Source organism: Notamacropus eugenii, chromosome 5 (genome assembly GCF_028372415.1).
Source record: "Notamacropus eugenii isolate mMacEug1 chromosome 5, mMacEug1.pri_v2, whole genome shotgun sequence".
Lineage (NCBI taxonomy): Eukaryota > Metazoa > Chordata > Mammalia > Diprotodontia > Macropodidae > Notamacropus > Notamacropus eugenii.
In genome coordinates this window covers 26,503,960-26,524,055 of record NC_092876.1, presented here as the reverse complement: position 1 = coordinate 26,524,055, position 20,096 = coordinate 26,503,960, and positions in this window count along the sequence as shown.

Genomic DNA, 20,096 nt, shown 5'->3' with positions numbered 1-20,096 from the left:
ACTAAAAAGCAGAGTTGGCCAGATGGTAAAGGTGGTCCAAAAGCTCACTGAAAAAAATAATTCCTTAAAAATTAGCATGAAGTAGATGGAACCTAATGACTTTATGAAAATCAAGAAATTTTAAAACAAAGTGAAGAAATGTAAAAATAGCATACAATATGAAATATTTCATTGGAATAACAACTGACCTAGAAAATAGAACCAGGAGAGACAATTTAAAAATTATTGAACTACCTGAAAGCCATGATAAAAGAAAGAGCCTAGACATCATCTTTCAAGAAATTATCAAGGAAAACTGCCCTGATGTACTAGAAATGGAGGGAAAAATAAATATTGAAATACTCTACTGAGTAATTGAGTGAGAGAGAAGAGCAGGACCCCTAGTAACAGCAGCAGCTGCTCCTGATACTATCAGCCTGCAGATTAAATGTCTGTAAGTCACCTACTTGAAATTCCAGAAGCCAAAATGGTGGAGTGATCTGTAAATGCTCTTCCCCTCCCCTTATTGACCTTGAAAAATCCAGAGAATATTTCCCCAGGAAAAATCCCAGATTTAGTGGGATTACCTGAAGGGGCAAAAAGACTTTTAGCCAGTGAGGCTAGGAAAATCACAAATGGGGGAATCCCTCTTTCTGTGACCTGTGCAGGAACAGAGCTGGCCCAGATAGCCCCACCTCAGCAAATCAGGAGGAGATACTGAACCCCAAAGGGTGGGAGAGCTAGTAAGCACCAACACAAGGACACCAGTCATGCCTTAACACAGCCAGGGGAATCAGGAAGACACTAGTGTAGAAGGGGGTTCATCAACTACTGACCCTACCTATGCTCTAGTTCAGGAGAGGAGACCTTCTGTGACCAGATCAACTCCCCCACACCTCTTGCAGCAAGCTCCAGGGTAACTCTGGGGAAACTCAGAAACACTTCACCTGCCCTCTGCTTTGGCACTCAAGCCATCCCAGCACCAGATAAGCTGCAGCATTCTAGCTTCTAGCTGGAAGAACCAGAGACTACAATACACAAAGACTCAAGTTCCAATCACAAGAACGATGGGAAAGAGTTCTCTGTGCCCCAGAAGCAGAAATCCACATTTAAAGCAAGGAAAAAGGTCACATCATGAGCAGGAAGCAAACTAGAAAATAAAAGACCATAAATCTTACTATGGGGACAAGGACCAAAACATGAGACTGAAGAGGTCAGCATTGAGACTGTACTTCGATCTGAAACTTTGGAAGAAAATATGAACTGGTCTCAGTCCCAATGAGCGTTCTTGGAAGAGCTCAAGAAAGATTTTAAATGTAAAATTAGAGAGGTAGAAGAAAAATTAGTCAATGATTTCAAAAATATGAAAAAAGAATTCACTGAAGAGAACAGCTCCTTACAAAGGAAAATTGGACAAATGGAAAAGGAATTTAAAAAACCCAACGGGAGAAAATAATTCCTTAAAAGGAATAATTGGGCAAATGGAAAAGAGGTTGCAAATGTAAACTGAAGAAAACAATCTAGTATAAAATACCATTGGACAAGTAGAAGCTAATGGCTCTATGAGACATCAAGAATCATTGAAACAGAATCTAACTAATGAAAAATGGAAGAAAATGTAAAATATCTCATTGAAAAACCAACTGACCTGGAAAATAGATCCAGGAAAGTAAATCTAAGAATTATTGGTGTGCCTGAAAGCCATGATGAGAAAAAGAGCCTGGACAATATCTTCCACGAAATCATCAAGAAAAACTGCCCTGAGGTCCTAGATTCAGAGGGCAAAATAGTCATTGAAAGAATCCACCAAACACCTCCTGAAAGAGACCCCAAAATGAAAACACCAAGTAATATTGTTGTCAAATTCCAGAACTATGAAGTTAAGGAGAAAATAAGTCAAGCAGGCAGCAAGAAACAATTCAAATATCAACAAATTATATTCAGGATCACACAAGACCATGCAGCTTCTACATTAAAAGACAAGAAGGATTGAGATATGATATTCCATAAGGCAAAGAAGCTTGGATTACTACCAAGGATCAATTGTACAGCAAAATAGAGCATAATATTTCAGGCAAGGAGATGGAGATTCAATGAAATAAGAGATTTCCAGACCTTGCTAATGAAAGGGCCAGAGTTCAATTTAAATTTGATCTTCAAATTCAAGACACAAGAAAGGCATGAAAAGGTAAACAATGGGAAAAAAACTTGTTATTGTATATGGGCAAGCCGTTTACATCCAGATAAGGGAAGATGATTCTTGTTAATCTTGAGAACTGCATATTTATTGTGATACATAAAAGGGATATACATAGATAGAGGGAGTAGGTATAAATTAAATGATGTGATGATAAAAAAAATGTCGTTTAAGGATGCAAAGGGATTGTAATGGAGATGTGAAAAGGAGAAGGAAGGAAAAGGTAAATGACATCACAGGAAGACGCACAAACATATTACAGTAGAGGAAAAGAGGGGAGAGAGATGAGAACTATTTGAGATTTACTGTCATCTGATTTGATTCAAGGAGAGAACAACAAACTCAGTGAAGAATAAAAATCTAACTAGCTCTATAGACAGAAGAAGGGGAAATGGGGAAAGAAAAGGGAGGGGGGCTAAAAGGGAGGGAAGAAGTAGTAAGAGAAAATGGGAATAAAAGGGAAGGGGGTTGATACAAGGGAAGAAATACTGAGGAAGGTGGTTGTCAAAAAATAAAACTGTTGTGGAGGGGAAGGGAGAAGGGAGTGCTAAAAGCATAAAAGGGGGGAAATAGGATGTAGGGAAAGGCACAGCTAGTAATCATAACTGTGAATGTGAATGGTATGAACTCTCCCATAAAAAGGAGGTGGATAGCAGTATGGATCAAAAACCATAATCCAACAATATGTTGTTTGCAAGAAACAGATTTTAAATAGAGGGATACACCAGAGTAAAGGGAAAATGTTGGAGCAGAATATATTATGCTTCAGCTGATGTATAAGAAGTAGAGGTAGCAATCCTAATCTCAGACAAAGCAAAAGCAGAAACAGATCTAACCAAAAGAAGAAAGAAAGGAAATTATATCCTGCTAAAAGGTACATTACATAGTGAAGCAATATCATTACTAAATATACATACCCCAAGTAGTATAGCATCCAAATTCTTAGAGGAGAAATTAAGGGAGTGAGTCAATTGGGTTTAAGTGACTTGCCCAAGGTCACAGTTAGTGAGTGTCAAGTGTCTAAGGTGATATTTGCACTCAGGTCCCTCTGACTCCTGCACTGGTGTTCTATCCACTGCACCACCTAGCTGCCTCATTATATGCAATGGAGATAAGCTAGATGCATTTCCAATAACATCAGTGATAAAACAAGGATGTCCATTTTCACCACTGCTATTCAATGTTAGGTTTGTTGTTAATGTTAGCCTTAGCAATAAGAGAAGAAATTGAAACTGAAGGAATTAGAATACGCAAAGAAGAAACTAAATTATTAGTCTTTGCAAATGATATACTTAGAGAATCCTAGAGAATCAAGTAAAAAATTTCTTGAAATAATAATCAATTTTGGCAAAGTTGCAGGTTATAAAATAAACCCAGATAAATCACCTCCATTTCTATGTATTACTAAAAAGGCCAACAGTGAGAGTTAAAAAAAAAATCCCATTCAGTGCTATGGTAGACACTATAAAATATCTGGGAGTCTACCTGCCAAAACAAACCCAGGGACTATATGAACACAATTACAAAACACTTTTTGCACAAAAAAAGTCAGATTTAAATACGTGGGAAAACATCAGTTGCTGGTGGGTAGGCTGAGCTAATATGATAAAAAAGACAACTCTACCTAAATTAATTTACTTATTCAGTGCTATACCAATCAAACTACCAGAGAATTATTTTCTGAAGCTAGAAAAAATAATACCAGAATTCTTGTGGAAGAATAAAAGGTCCTGAATATCACAGGAACTAATGAAAAGAAATTCTAGGGAAGGTGACCTAGCTGTATGAAATTTCAAATTGTATTATAAAGCAGCAATCACCAAATTCACTTGGTACTGGCTAAGAAATAGAGGGGTAAAGCAGTAGAATAGGTTAGGTACTCAAGACACAGTAGCCAATGAATATAGCAATATACTGTTTGATAAACACAAGGACCCCAGATTCTTGGGTAAGAATTCACTGTTTGACAAAAACTGCTGGCAAAACTGGATAATAATGTGTTGGAAACTGGGCATAGACCAATGCCTGACACCTTATGCAATAATAAAGTCCAAATGGATATATAATCTAGGTATAAAAACTAATGCTATAAACAAATTGGGGAAGCAAGAGATAGTATATCTATCAGATTTTTGGAGAATGGAGAAATTTATGACCAAATAAAATATGGAGAACATTATGAAGTGCAAAATGGATATTTTGATTGCATTAAATTGAAAAAGTTTTGCCCAAACAAACCCAATACAACCAAGATTAGGAGAGAAGCAGAAAATGGGGAAAAAATTTTTACAACTAGTTTTGGTGATAAAGGCCTCATATCTAAAACATATAGAGAACTGAGTCAAATGTACAAGAATACAAGTCATGCCCCAATTGAAAAATGGTCAAAGGACATGAACAGGCAGTTTTCAGAGGAAGATATTAAAGCTATCTATAGTCATATAAAAGAATTCTCTAAATTACTTTTGAGTAGATAGATGTAAAGCAAAACAACTCTGAGGTACCACATCCTACCTGTCAGATTGGCTAACATGACAAAACATGAAAATGATAAATGTTGGAGAAGATATGGGAAAATTGGAATACTAATTCACTATTGGTGGAGCTGTGAGCTGATTCAACCATTCTAGAAAGCAATTTGGAACAGTACCCAAAGGGCCACAAAAACGCACATACCCTTTGATCCAGGAATGTTGTTTCTAGAGTTGTATCCCAAAGAGATCATAAAAATGGGAAAAGGTCCCATATTTACAAAAATATTTACAGCAGCTCTTTTTATAGTGGCCAAGAACTGGAAATCAAGGGAATGTCCATCAATTGGGGAATGAATGAACAAGTTGCATTATGTGAATGTAGTGGAATACTATTGCACTGTAAGAAATGACTTCAGAAAAACCTGGAATGATGTTGAGTGAAATGAGCAGAACAAGGAGAACATTATACACCATAACAGCCACAGCGTGTGAGGATTGTTTCTGATAGCTTTTCACAGCAATGCAAGGATGTAAAACATTTCCAAAGGTATTGAGGCAAAATGCCATTCACATCCATAGAAAAAAACAAATCAGAATGCAGAATGAAGCAGACTATTTTCTCTTGTGTTATATTTTGTTTTGGTTTGATTTTTCTCAGTTTCTCCCGTTATTTTTAACTCTTCTATGCAACATAACTAAGGTGAAAAAGTTTTTAATAGGAATGTATGTGTAGAACCCATATAAGATTGCGTGCTTTCTCAGGGAGGAAGAGCAAAATGAGGAGGAGAAAATTTAAGACTGATGGAAGTAATTGTTGAAAATGGAAAACAAATCAATTAATTTTTTTAAAATATAAAAAGATAAAAATAAAATTTGCCCTTGAGTGTAATGTACTAGGAATAAGAGAAAGGGAGTAGAATGTAGCAAATCATCTCACATAAAAGAGGCAAGAAAGAGATTTTACAATTGAGGGGAATAGGGGGAAGATGAGAGGAAATAAGGGAGCTAAGGCTCTCATGGGATTTGGCTTAAGGAGTGAATAATACACACTCAACTGGACATGGAAATCTATTTTATTTTGCGGGAAAGCAGGGGAAGGGAGTAGGAGAGGGAAGATAATAGAAGAGACAGCAAATTGGGGAAAGGGGTAATCAGAAGCAAACACTATTGTGGGAGGACAGGTCAAGAGAGAGAACAGAATAAATGGACGGAAGGATAGGACAGAGGGAAATGTGGTTAGTCTTTCACAACATAACTATCATGGAAGTGTTTTGCATGGCTACACGTGTATGACCTATATTGAATTGCTTGTTTTCTTAATGAGGGTAGGAGGGGAGGGAGGAAGGGAGAGAATATGGAATTCGAAGCTTTAATAAAGAAAGTTAAAAATAATGAATGTAAAAAATGTTTAAAAAGATGTTTAAAAAATGCAACTAGAAAATAAGATGTACAGACAATGAGGTATGAGAATCTATTTTGACCTACAAGAAAATAAAGGGGAAGGGGATTGAAGAAGGGGGGCAATAGAAGGGAGAACAGACTGGAAGAAGAGGTAGATGGGGTACATGCTATTCTAGGGTGGGAATAGGGAGAGATGGGAAGAAAATTTTGAACTCACATTCTTGTGGAAGTGAATGTTGAGAACTGAAAAATAAATAAATTATATATTAAAAAATTATTTTAAAGGAAGCCTTTCCTCACTCCCTTCAGTTCTACTCCCTTCCCTCTCTTGGTTATCTCTCTCATTTATCCTGTCTGTATCTTGTTTGAACACAGTTTGCGCCTTGTCTCATCCGTTAGACAATAATCTCCTTGAGGGCAGGGATTATCTTCTGCTTTTCTCTGTTTGCCCAATGTTTAGCACAACACCTGACACATAATAGGAACTAAATTAATGCTTGTTGACTGAGCATTCTGTGGGGGAGACAGGGAGGAAGCAATTCTCCCGTGTCTTCTTCATCTCTTTGCAGAGTGAGAAGGCGGGGAAGGAGGAAGAGTCACTCCTTCATGGAATTCAGGCTCAGGATACACAAAGGAAATCTTCTGTCTGCATTTCTCTCCCTCTAGGTGAGGACACCATCCTGTATGAAAACACTATTTGTCCAAAACATCAACTCTGCCTGCATAGGTAGGGACAGAAGGTCTCCTTCACTCACTTCCAGCACTTTGGAATGTCTGTCAGGGAGTGGGAAGGGGCCCCTTTGTGCTCATCTGGAGATGCTTCTCAGTCATGACTCCTATGCTTTTAATGTGTCTGAGAGATTGCACTTTCACTAGAATACCCTGATGAGATGGAGAGTGTTTTAAGGAGGGTAAAAAGAAGGGTGGCCATTTCCTACCATTGTGAAGAGATTGAGTTGGCGACAAGCCTGGAGAAGAGAAGACTTTTTGAGAGGATATGGTGGCAAATGGAGACCTGATAACTCTCTTTAGAAGCATGACATGTGGGGGAGCGATTAGATCGAACTTTCTTGGCCCCACAGTGCACAATAGAGAGTAAGGAATGGAATTTGTGGAGGTGAATTTAGGCTTGATGTCAGGAAATCTTGCCAGAAATGAGATGCCAAGTGTTTTTCCCTACCATCCTCATCTCTCCTCCCAAACAAGACACGACTCTAGCTCAAGACTTCTTCAACTCAGCCCTAGGCTACTGCAACTGCTTCCACATTGGTGTCCCAAGCACGAGGGTTTCCCCTCTCCTCCATACAGCTGGGCAAACATATACCTAGGCAGAGGTTTGACCAAGTCCCTTCCTGAATTAAGAAGGCTCAGTGGCTCCCTACTGCCAGGAAAAAAAACTATAACCACCCCTAATTTATTTCTTTGGTTTCACTTGCTGATCTCATTGTTTGTGAAACTCCCATTCTCAATGCTGAGAGGCATCACAGTCTTAGATTTGCTAGCCATTGAAGCCATAAGTCATTTGCCCATGTTCTTAAGGCCAGTTTGTGTCAGAGACCAGACCTGAAATCATCTCCTTCTGACTTTCAGGTGAAGTTTACCTAGTACCTCCTGTTCCCTTGATGACTCTTAGGTCATGGTCTCCAGGTTTATTACACTTTATTGTCCTTCCTCAATTCAAAGGTTCAATTTAATTAGCTCCTCTACTGTTCCAAGGACACTACTTTCCAGCTACCCTCTCTCAGTTTCATTTCTGTGTTTCATTCTTGGATGGTGCTCTCTTCTCATCTCCTTCTCATGGAATCCTGACATTCTTGCCCAGTTCAGCTCAAGTGCCAATCCCAACAGGAGCCTGCTATGCTCCTTTTTCTTGCTTGTACCTTCCCTCTGGACTTTCTTCTTTATTTATTGTCTACTAATGGGTTCCTTCCAATAGAGTGAGCTCATTGACTGCAAGGCTATCTTATCGCAGTCATATCTTTTATTCTCATCAATAAAGGAATAAAAAAATATTCAAGCAGAATTTACTAATATATATAAAAGTGCTCATTGTTAACAATGAGTTTATGTTTTCACTGAGGAAAATTCCAGATAGAAATAAATTGTAGCCAGATAGAGGAATTTTAAGGATTTTAAGGGAGGTTTTTAATAGCAATAGTTTCAGGAAGGAAAAGAATAAATCTTTCCAGTATTTGTGACACAATGTTTTGCCTCAGTGGATGTTAAGTAAGTGGTTATTGAATTGATGCAGGCAGAATGGGCTATCTGGGGCGTGTAGGTGACCTCCTCCACACTGGGAGTGTCCAAGAAAGGCTGGATGACCACCTGTCACATGAATTGTATAGGACATTGCTGTTATGGTCTGGCTTAGACTAGATATTCTCTGACATGCCCTCTAACTCAGGGGATCCATGACCATGACATCTCTAAGACCCCTTCTGATAGTTACATGTCATAAGGTTCCTTCTAGATCAAGCGTTTTCGATCCTAAATTACTTTCAAGCTCTGGCTTTTGTATACTTTTACTAGCTGTTGTTTCCCCCTTCACAGTGCCTGGGCTGCTCCCCCGCTTTTCCAGAAGTCCCACCTGAGACTCCCTATTAGGTATGTGCAAGAAGAGGGAACAAGCTTCATTCACAGACCAAAGGAGAGGTCAAAATGCAGGTCAAGGTTGGACTTCTTGTTGCTGATGGGAGAGAGAACATAACAGGGCCAGGACTGAGAGAGGCAGAGGCAACATTGGGAGAGGGAAGAGTCCTCCTAGTACTAACCTCGAATCTGAGATTCTGAGATTCTCTGTCTCCAGGCATCAGGACATCAGGAGAGTGGATGTTTCTGAAAACATTTTCCCCTGGAAGAACCCTCAAGCCTAAGGAAGAGGGGAAAGTCCCCAAGAATTTGTGACAGTCCTTCTGTTTCCCTTCATTCAGGAGGCTTCAGAGACCTTTCTCAGGGGAGAAAGCTGAGACTTCTGGGTCTGTGGGAAAAATCAACAGAGAGAGAAAAAAGAGGCTGGATATGGGAAAAGGGAAGGCTTCCAGGGACCCAGGGGCACCCAGACCACTCAGAGAGGACTGAAAGTCATGAAAGAATGCAGAGCTCTGTGTGCTTGAGCTGGTTAGAAGTCAAGGCACCCTGTGGAACAAGGTTGGGTGCATACTCATTTGCTTTCCTAGTGCTTTCATATTTTCAACATCACATTATTTTCCTGTCTTCTTTGTCCCTTTTATCCATGTAAAAGTCCTTCTGGAGACTTCCATATTTATTCCTACTGAACTCAGGTGTAGATTATTCATCTCATCTACATGGTCCTAAGTTGTTGAGATTGTCAGTCAAAAAATCTGTGCTCTTTTTCTTCTGAGGTTCCATGGAATGAGCAATCTTTGGCTTTAGACAATATGATATCCAGGATGGATCAGATCAGGGTTGGGGAATCTGCAGTGCCAAATTTCACAGAACAATTCCATTTGTGGACATTTGTGAAGTTCTGATTCAGTCAAAGGGCCACACTTGAGGATCTACACGGTCATGTGTGGTTTTGAGGTCACAGGTTCCCTACCTCTGGACCAGATTATCTGGGTCTACCTGAGACAGAAGCAGCTGATGACAGTGGAAACCCCTACACTGTATGAAGGAAACCATTCATTGAAGGATAATGGCAGTTAAGGGGAGCACAATATTCATGAAAGATAGAAATGCCAGAATGCTCAAAGGAGGAATAACATACATACGCAACTGGGTATAAGAATTTCTCTTACTCTGTAGAAAAGTAGAAAGAGAAGGGGATTAGGAAAGAAGGGAGGGCAGATTAGAACCAGGGCCAGTCTAAACCAAAATAATTTTGAGGAGAGATAGGGTGAAAGGAGAGAGAGAATAGAATAAATAAAGAGGGAAATAGGATGTGGGGAAATGCCAAGCCTAGAGGCCTGTATTGGGCTACCCGAGTCTTCCTTACCTGTCCCAGGTCTTCGGTTGGCCAAACCGGATAAACGTATGAGAGAAAGGACGTTCCAGAGTCTAACAGGGGTTGAGCTTTATTTCAGGGTCCGGGTTACAAATACAGGGAAGTCTTCCTTAGGAGGAAGAGGGGGAGATTTCCTAAGGAGGCTAAGCTTAAGGGATTGGAAGTAGAAGTACAAGCGGGGAGAGAGGGGGTGGGGAGAGAGGAAAGAAAAGAAGCGGAGCCCTACTCTCCTCTTTGGCTCCACACGTGCTAAGAGAGCTTTTAGGCTTCCTCAATCCTACTTAATCTTCAGCCACACAGTTTGCATCTCAATACCGTGCTGTTAGGTAACTAGGTATGCTCCAATCCGGGACGACCTCGAGGGCAGGGAGACTCCACCCATCACGTATCGTATCTCCTGGGGAGAGGTGGAAATACCCGAGCTAGCCGAGCTAGCTCAGTCTAACCTTCTCGAATCCCCGCTGTTCATGGAGGGCCTCGTAAGACTCTAAGATTTAGAAGTCCCACTTTTACCCGCCCGAGACCGTCCACACGGATTTGAGCTTCCAGTCCCAACATATCCCCTTCTTTGTTATGCGCGGAGCGCACCTGGCTCTGGAGCAAACAGTGGCTGGAGGCTGAGTGGATTAGGAAGGCCTTTAGCATATGAGTACCTTACAACAAGACTTCATTCACACAGAAATCTGCAGCTAGCACAACTGACAAAGGGAGGCATCAAATAAAACAAAGATGAAACTAAATGGCTGAGTTACAACAGGGGAAGTGCAATCAACTAATATACAGGTGGAAAATTGGTCACCTCCTCCCCACCCAAGTGTCCTGGGTTTGTGATATCAAAGTCCTCATTCAGCCGGCGAAAAAAAGGATGCCTAGATTGAAGCTGTCAGCAGCAGTGTCTGCGGTTGTGATGAGGGCTGCTTCCTCTCTGGGCAGCAAGGTTAAAGCTGTCAGCAGCAGGCTCAGGTGGTGTATGATCCTTCTCCGGGGTCTCTGGGCTCTCCGGGGTCTCCGCCTCCTGCGTCTCCGCCATCTCCGACCTCGGTTCCCACTTACGGATAATGGGAATCCACGCATTCCCTTTTCCTGTGGAGACACAAACATACCCTCGACCCCATATTAGTATCTTAAAATGTCTCATAGCTGGAGTATTATGTGAGCCTTTTGAGACAGCTGTATCAAGCTCTGATTGTATTAGGCCTCTTAATCTTAGCTCTGATTGTATTAGGCGACCTTTTCCCCTTCTTTGTTTAGCGAGGATCACCTTTAAGGTAAAATTGATAAGAATGCATAGTGGCTGGTTACTTTGGTATAGCAGCTGCCAGGAGCTTACAAATGCTTGATTAACATATGTAAGGAACCTGAATTTCCCGGATTTTTTCTTTATAACAAACACAGGAGCATTCCAGGGTGCTAATTGCTCCTTAACCAATATTTGTAATGCCCGGAGTTTTTCTGGAGTCAGGGGCCATTGCTCCACCCAAATCGGGGGTCTGACTTCCAATTCAAGGGTGGGGACTCCAGAGCAACAGCAATGGCCCTTGCTAAAAATTTGATAGCTTCATCCCGAGGCGGCTAATAGCCATTCCGGCAATCAAGACATAATCGGAGGCTGAGTACTGTAATTGATTTCCTGTAGCCTCAAACTGCCCTGTTCCTGTAAATTGCTGATAAGCCTGGGGGGCCTGAGCCCCTAGCCCACCGGTAGTGCTCTTTACCCTCTGAGAAAATTCTGATACCCAAATCACATTCTGCCCAGGGGTAAGGCAGGCTCTAGCTAAGCTCTTCCAGTCATTAGGAGTCAGAACGAACTGACCACTGAGAGTTTCAAGCATGGCTATGACAAAGGGTGAATTAGGGCCATGCTTGGTACAAGCCTCTTTAAGAGTCGCCACTCTCTTCCACTCTATAGGTATGTGGCTCCTTCGAACGCCACCGGGGACACTGGGGTCCGCTATTTCTAACACAGGAAATGTCCCTACATCTTCTCCATTCTCTATAGCCTTTCTTATTCCTTTTTCCAAACTGGACTGTGGCCCTGAACTGTCTGACCAATGGAGCAGGTTATAAGGAGGCGCGGAGGGAAGGCACGGCGTATTCTCCCCTGCCTCACCTTTTCCATCCGCTAGATGGAGCTCCGAGTCTATTTTTTCTTTACGCTCCTTAACTTTCCGCTTAACTTTCTGCTTGCCTGGACTCTCCGTCCCTCCCGTGTTCTCCCCTCCCCTCTCTCTGCTTCCACTCTCATTCCAATCCCGCCCTGGCCTCTCCAGCCCTTCCAGCAGGCTTTTAATTACACCGAATATCAGGAAATCTAAATCCTCCAGCTGCCCAGGGTATTGTTGCTCGTGAGCAGTCATTTGCTCTCCAACCGCTCCCCATTTTTCTTTTGATATTCCTGCCTGCTTGAGCCAAGGAGAAACTTTCCAAATCCTTTTACAAAATTCTCGGAGGTCATCTAACTCTATTGTGACCCCCGCCTTCCTGCATTCCCTGTGAAGTTTCTCAGCCCAGACCTCCTGTTCTTCTGACTTTATTACTGGCAATAGATTCCCCATCTCCGCCCTTTTCCCAGGGGTTTGGGAAGCTTCTCTCCACTTTCTCTCCTTCCGAATCTAGGATTCGGGACTCGCTTCTTTCACAGCCCCTTCCGGGTGTACCCCAAAAGCACCCAGGATTATCTACGCTCCCAATCCCTGTTGGGGCACCAACTGCCAAGCCTAGAGGCCTGTATTGGGCTACCCGAGTCTTCCTTACCTGTCCCAGGTCTTCGGTTGGCCAAACCGGATAAACGTATGAGAAAAAGGACGTTCCAGAGTCGAACAAGGGTTGAGCTTTATTTCAGTGTCCGTGTTACAAATGCAGGGGGGTCTTCCTTAGGAGGAAGAGGGGGAGATTTCCTAAGGAGGCTAAGCTTAAGGGATTGGAAGTAGAAGTACAAGCGGGGAGAGAGGGGAAGGGGAGAGAGGAAAGAAAAGAAGTGGAGCCCTACTCTCCTCTTTGGCTCCACACGTGCTAAGAGAGCTTTTAGGCTTCCTCAATCCTACTTAATCTTCAGCCACACAGTTTGCATCTCAATACCGTGCTGTTAGGTAACTAGGTATGCTCCAATCCGGGACGACCTCGAGGGCAGGGAGACTCCACCCATCACATATCTCCCGGGGAGAGGCAGAAATACCCGAGCTAGCCGAGCTAGCTCAGTCTAACCTTCTCGAATCCCCGCTGTTCATGGAGGGCCTCGTAAGACTCTAAGATTTAGAAGTCCCACTTTTACCCACCTGAGACCGTCCACAAGGATTTGAGCTTCCAGTCCCAACAGGGAAATACAGTTAGCAACCATAATTTAAAAAAATATTTTCAAGGAAGTTTCTCTGATAAAGCACTTTTTTCTCAAAGATGTAGAGAACTGAGTCAAAGTTATTAAAACAAGAGCTGGTCCCCAAATGATGGATGATCAAAATTTTGATCAGTTTTCAGAAAATGTAATCAAAGCTATCTATAGACTTGTGAAAAACTCTGACTCAGTATTTAATGGAGAGATGGAAATTAAAATAATTCTGATGTTCTACCTTATGCCTGCTAAATTGGCTAATAGGACAAAAATTGTGGAGGAAATGAGGGAAAGATGAGATAGTATTGCACTGTTGGTAGAGTTGTGAACTGATACACCCACTGTGTAGAGCAACATGGAAGTATACCTAAAAGCTATGAAACCATGCATATGCTCCAACCTAACAATACCACTACTAGGTCTACATCCAAAATGAGTTTTAAAATAAAAATGGAGAAGACCTATATGAACACAATATTTATTCCAACTTTTTTTTGTGGGCAAAGAATTTTGAAATTGATAGATGCCCATCAGTTGGAGAATGACTGAACAAGTTGTAATATGTGATTATGATGGAATACTATTGTACCATAAGAAATGATAAGCAGAATGCTCTCAGAAAAGCCAGGAGAGACATGCACCAATATAAGGGAAAAATAAATGGGGCCAGACTCATTGATACGTTTTAGCCTGAGATTTCCTCTGTAGTAAAAATCTTCCTTATTCCTAGTGATGTATTCTGCCTCCAACTCTGATATTGTCTCACATGTGAGACTCAATTTGGATGCCTGCCAATCTGACAGCATTCCAGTTAGAAGGAAGAGCCTGTGTAAAGTTGCAGTTGGTAGATGGAGTATCTTGTTTTCAGGACAATTCCTCATCTAGTTTGACTGTAAAATACTGCATGAAAAAGGAACGATTGTGGAAGACTTTAAATGTCAAACAGAAGAGTCTGTCTTTTAACCTAAATGCAAGGTGGAGACACTTCTTGAGCAGAAAAATGATGTCATCAGTCCTGAGCTCTAGGAATAGCAACTTGACAAGTGTGTGGAGGATGGGCTGAAGAACCAAGAGACTAAAGTCATGAAGACCAATTAGAAGACCATTGTTCAGGCAAACAGTGATAGATGCCTGAAACACACTGGTAATTGTGCAAGTAGATATGAGGGGATGGATATCAGAAAGGCTATAGGGGTAGAATGGACAAGGTGAGAATGAATTAGTCATGGCTTGGAGATAAGGCAGAGGAAACATTGAAGGCTCCCTCTGAAGAGACAAACTTGGAACCGGACAATCCTTGCTTTTCTCAACAGAAATGTGGCACAGGCAGGTTTCAGGGGGAGATGTTGGCTTCGATTTGGAATGTACTGAATCCATAAAGAGGACAGAGAGAGCTCAAATGAGGGTGGGATTTTCCATTGAGGAAGACCTCTGAGATGATCCTGACCACGTCAGACTTTGTGTTGTTCAGAACCTAAGATCCCTGGCACGATAGCTTTTTAGTATCTTAAGACCATGGAATCCAAGAACCTGAGAATCTTTGCCGTTATTCAAGCATTTCAGTCCTGTCCTACCCTTCTTTAACCCATTTGTGGTTTTCCTTTTTTCCCCATTTACCTTCTTATACCTCTCTTTAGACTTGTATTTAAAGATCAAATTTTCTATTGAGCTCTGGCCTTTTCAGCAGGGAGGTAGGGAAATCCCTTATTTCACTGAATGTCAATCTCCTTGCCTGAAATGTTATGCTCAGTTTTGCTGTGTAACTTAACCTTGGTTGTAGTCCAAGCTCCTTTGCCTTATGAAATATCACATTCAATCCCTCTGGTCTTTTGATGTAGAAGAGCCAAGGTCCCCTGGGATCCTGACTGTAGTTCCTCAGTATCTGAGTTGTTTCTTCCTACCTGCTTACAGTATTCTCTCCTTAACTTGATAGTTCTGGAATTAGGCAACAATCTTACTTGGTGTTTTCACTTTGAGATCTCTTTCAGGAGGTGTTTGGTGGATTCTTTTGATGACTATTTTGCCCTGTAGATGTAAGAACTCAGAGCGTTTTCCTTGGTGATTTTTTAGAAAATATTGTCCAGGCTCTTTTTTCCATCATGGCTTTCCAGTAGACCAATAATTCTTAAATTCTCTTTCCTGGATCTATTTTCCAGGTCAGTTGTATTTCCAATGAGATATGTTACATTTTCTTCTATTTTTTTTATTCTTTACATTCTGTTTGATTGATTCTTGATGTCTCATAGTGTCATTAGCTTCTACTTGTCCAACTATATTTTTAATAGATTGTTTTCTTCACTTAACTTTTGAATCTACTTTTCTACCTGCCCAATTAATTCCGTTGTGTTTTATATCTCTTTATTCATTTGTTCAATTTTCTTTTTAAATTGTTCGAAGAATTCTTCTTTCATATTTTTAAAATCATCGGCCAAATTTTTTTCTACCTCTCTAATTTGGCTTTTAAAAATCCTTCTTGAACTCTTCCAAGAATGCTCTTTGGGCTTGAGACCAGTTCATATTCCCTTCTGAGTTTTCAGATGGGAGTATAGTCTCAAAGCTGGTCTCTTCAGTATTTGTGTTTTAGTCCTTGCCCCATAGCAAGATTGTACAGTCTTTTCTTTTCTGGACTGCTTCCTGCTCATGATGATTGTCTTTTTCTTCGCTTTTAGAGTAGATCTCTGCTTCTGGGCCACAGGGGGCTCTGTCCCATGGTCTTTGTGCTTAGAACTTCAGATTTTGTGTATTTTGGTCTCTGGTTCTTTCAGCTAGTAGCTAGAACGTGGCAGCTTACCTAGTGCTGAGCTGGCTTGTGTGCCAAAGCAGAGGCCAGGTGAAGTGTTTCTGAGTTTCCCCACAGTTATCCTGGAACTTGTTGCAGGAGGTGTGGGAGAGGGATGGTCTGGCCACAAGAGGTCTCCTCTCCTGAGCTACAGCACAGGCAGACTCAGCAGTTCGTGAAGCCCCTTCTGCACTAGTGTCTTCCTGATTCCCCTGGCTGTGCTAAGGCATGCCTGGTGTCCTGGTGTTGAGGCTTATGGGTTCCCCCTAAACCTTGGTGTTCACTTTCTCCTCCCAGTTTGCTGTGGTGGGGCTGTCTAGGACAGCTCTGATCCTGAACTGGATCCCTTCAGCCAAAGCAAGAGGGACTGCCCTTTGTACTTTTCTGATCCCACTATTCCAGGATTTTTCCTGAAGAAATATTGTCCTCACAGAGCGAGTGAGTGTCTGAGGGCCAATTTGATCTCATGGAACCTAAGGTTTTTTATTCCATTATCACAGACCTTAAGCACTATGACGCCTCCTGGATGCCCCTATTTAATGTGCTCCACTTCACATTCTATTACTTGCTGCCAATTGTGCCTTCTGGAACCAAGGAGGGTAAATCAAATCCCCCCATATTACCTCCACCTAAAGAGACTTTATCAGGTCTGCACCTACCACCACATCCCCTCCAGAGGATTACTCTGCTGTAGGTTGACCCCTAGGCAGATCTCTTCAAAGGCCAGAGATTGTAAAGCCTTCTTCTTACCCTCCCTCAGACACTCTCCATCTCATCAAGATGCTTGAATGATCATCCAACCCCTCAGGTACATCAAAGTGCCTGAAGCAGAACCTGGTCAAGCAGTGTTTTTATGTAAGGTGATATCCTTCTCTGGAAGGGGAGAAATGTAGACTGATATCCTCATTGTATCCTGGGCCTGAAATCCATGGGGACCTGATTTCACTTTCTTCCCCATACCTCTCTCCCTGACAACAGATGAGGAGGGCTCAAGGGAAGTTCCTCCTCCCCATCATCCCCCACACAGGATCAGTCAATAAGCATTTATTAAGTGGCCGCTCTGTGCCAGGCACTGCATTAAGAACTGGGGGAAAGCAAAAGACAGTCTCTGCCTTCAAGGAGCTTAAACTCTAAAAGGTGAGGTCACACGTAATCAGCTATGTACAAATAAAATGTGGGTAGGATAATTGGGGACATTTAAGAGAGGGCAGGCATTAGAATTAAGATGATTGGGAAAGTCTTCTAGCTCAAGGTGGATGTTAACTGGAACCTGAAGGAAACCTTGTAAAGCAGAAGCAGAAGAAGAAGAGGGAGAACATTTGTGACCAGGGAAGAAACAGAGAAAATGCGAAGTGTGGACACTTTCAGCCTGTCTCTTATCCAGTGTTGTGAGGTTCTGGGGCACTATGATTTCACGATTGGCCCTGGAGACATTGGATTTTAAGGCTTCTAGGGCTTTGGTTCTAGAAGACTAGTCCTCTAGAGTCTGTCTCTAAATGAGCCTCATCTTATCACCTCCCCTCCTTTTGGATTCTGCCTTGATAGTGGGAACAGAGAAGCTATAGGAAAATGTAATCACACTGGGGACAAGGACTGTGTCATTTGGATTGCAACACTTGGTTCTGATACCTTATGTAGGAATGACTATGACCCAGGGGTGCCAAAGCCTACACAGTACTGATGGCAGCCCTGGAAGCTTCCCCATTCTGGAATTGCTTGTAGTAACACCCCCTCAACAGGCTGCATCTGATTTCAGAAGAAAGGCACCACTAAGTGCAGGTGGGCTCATCACCAATAGTTTGGTCTTTTGGCTATGGGTTCTTTGGCTATGGCAGACCATGATGAAAACAAAAGTAGCAACTCATGACAATAAGTAATCCTGTGGTTAAAAGCCACCTAGCATCTAAGGAGTGATAACAAGAACACGTTGGAAAAGACTTCTGTGCTAAGCTAACCTAGACCTTTCTCTCTACAGAAGAGGAAGCTGAGGGACACAGCTCTTTCCCTAAGGTCATACAAGTCTGAAGCCCACAGCCAGAATGTGAGCAGAATAATGGAATAGGGATTGGAGAGTTTGAGAGTCACCATGCTCAGACTATGCACAATGCGTCAGTTCTGAATCCTCTAACTGGAGGGTCATTGACAAAGCCTAATGAGTGTACATAATAACGAACACTTTAACTTGAGTGGGGTGCAGGAAGACTGGAGGAGCAGAATTGTATCAGTCATGGACTTCTTCCTAATAAAGAAAACATAAGAGAGTTGGCCCTCATTGAAGGAATAGTTCTTACCTTCTCCTTGCAGAGACAAAACAAGGAGTCTCTGGTTGGAGCCCTGTATCCTGAGGCCCTGACAGACTGCAGCTTTCATTGCTTGGTACCTTTACTTACTGTCTTGGGCATTGATGGTTCTTCTCTGGAAGGTGGCATTCTCAGGATCTTAGAAAAGAACAGACACCTGGGAATGACCCTCCCAGGCAGAGGAACAGAGCTTTTTCAGTCTGGAGGGATCATCAGAACAGACCTAAGACTTCTCTTTCCATCTCCTCAAGCTTTCTATCTTTTCACAGGCCTCTCACATCCTTGTTCCACTCTGAGGTGTTTGACCTGAAGAAGGATTCTTCTCCCCATCCTCAGCTCCTTCACACTGAGATGCTCTCTCCCTTCCATGCTGTCTCAGGACCAGTTCAGTCCTGAAGGTCCTTTCCTCTCACCTGTTCTCTCTTTCTATAACCCATCTGAAAACTGACAACTCTTCCCCATGTCTCTTTGAATCTACTGCCAGTGCTCTCTCCCCATCTTGCTTGCTGCCTTTCCACTCTTTACATCTCTTCCTAAACAGGATCTCTTTGGTTTGGGGCTGTGAAAAGTCCAGGTCTGGTCCTTGCCACACCAATATGGAGGTAAAGACAGTTTCCTATCTTTTTGTCTTCAAATGCAGCCTTCCATCAACTGAGTCAACATGTTGGGAAGGGAGGTGGTGGTGGTAGAGGAAGATGCACTCTATCTTTTCCTGCTATAGAGGAGGCCACTCTAGTCTGCATTACCCTCTATTCCCTCTCCCCAGATCTATTGGACCCTCCAAGAAGCACCAGGGAAATGCTTGAGAAAAGTCTCGCCTGTCCTGATAAGAGAGGGGATGCTGAGTAGTCTGGGTTCTAGAACCTTAGAATTGGGATCTGTGAGTGTTGCCTTCACCCACCATTCTCTGTGCTCATTTAGGGCTTGAAAGATTCTCACTGGGAGGTAAATAAGGAAGAAGTCAGGTGGAAGTAGAAATCAACACTACATAATACAGAGTGAACCATGTTTCCCCTGGGGACCGAACCACTTCTCCATGGACTGTGGGAGTGTTATGTGCAGGTGAGGGGCTCTGTGGGAGAGGCAGGAAATCACAGGAGCTGGGAAAAGAAGAAAGAGGAGGAAAGAGGAAGGAGAAAATCAGAAACCAAGTCTCTTATCAGTAGGGCCCATGTGAACTTGGCAGATAGAGGAAGTTAAGTCCTGAAGAGATAGTCCTTAGTCCTCTAGGGAAGGAGAAGGAGGCAGAGCAGACATGGGTCTAGGCTACATGCAGGGACAGCTTTGACTCTGGTCCCCGGGAAGGACACTTCCAGGGTCTGCACTTGGGCTCTGTAAAGGGAAAACACAGCCCAGGAGGAAAAGATTGAGATTCCTGGCAAGGTGAGAGAGGTGGTCACACACAATGAACAACAGAGACAAATAGAGAGCCCCTCACAAGCTGCCCACAGCGGGGCCAGCCTCTGGAAGATACCACAGCTATACTGGAGTCCAAGGGAGCAGGCAGAGTTTGGGTGATTCCAGCCCAGACAAAGAGAAGTCCATCAACATAAGGACCAGGAGCAACGAGATTAGTCCCATGGGGTTTGTCCCAGAGCCAGTCTCTGTAGACTTGGCCAGAGGTGCCTTTCCACCATGCTGCCACCAGTCCTGTGCCAAGTCTGCCATTGGGAG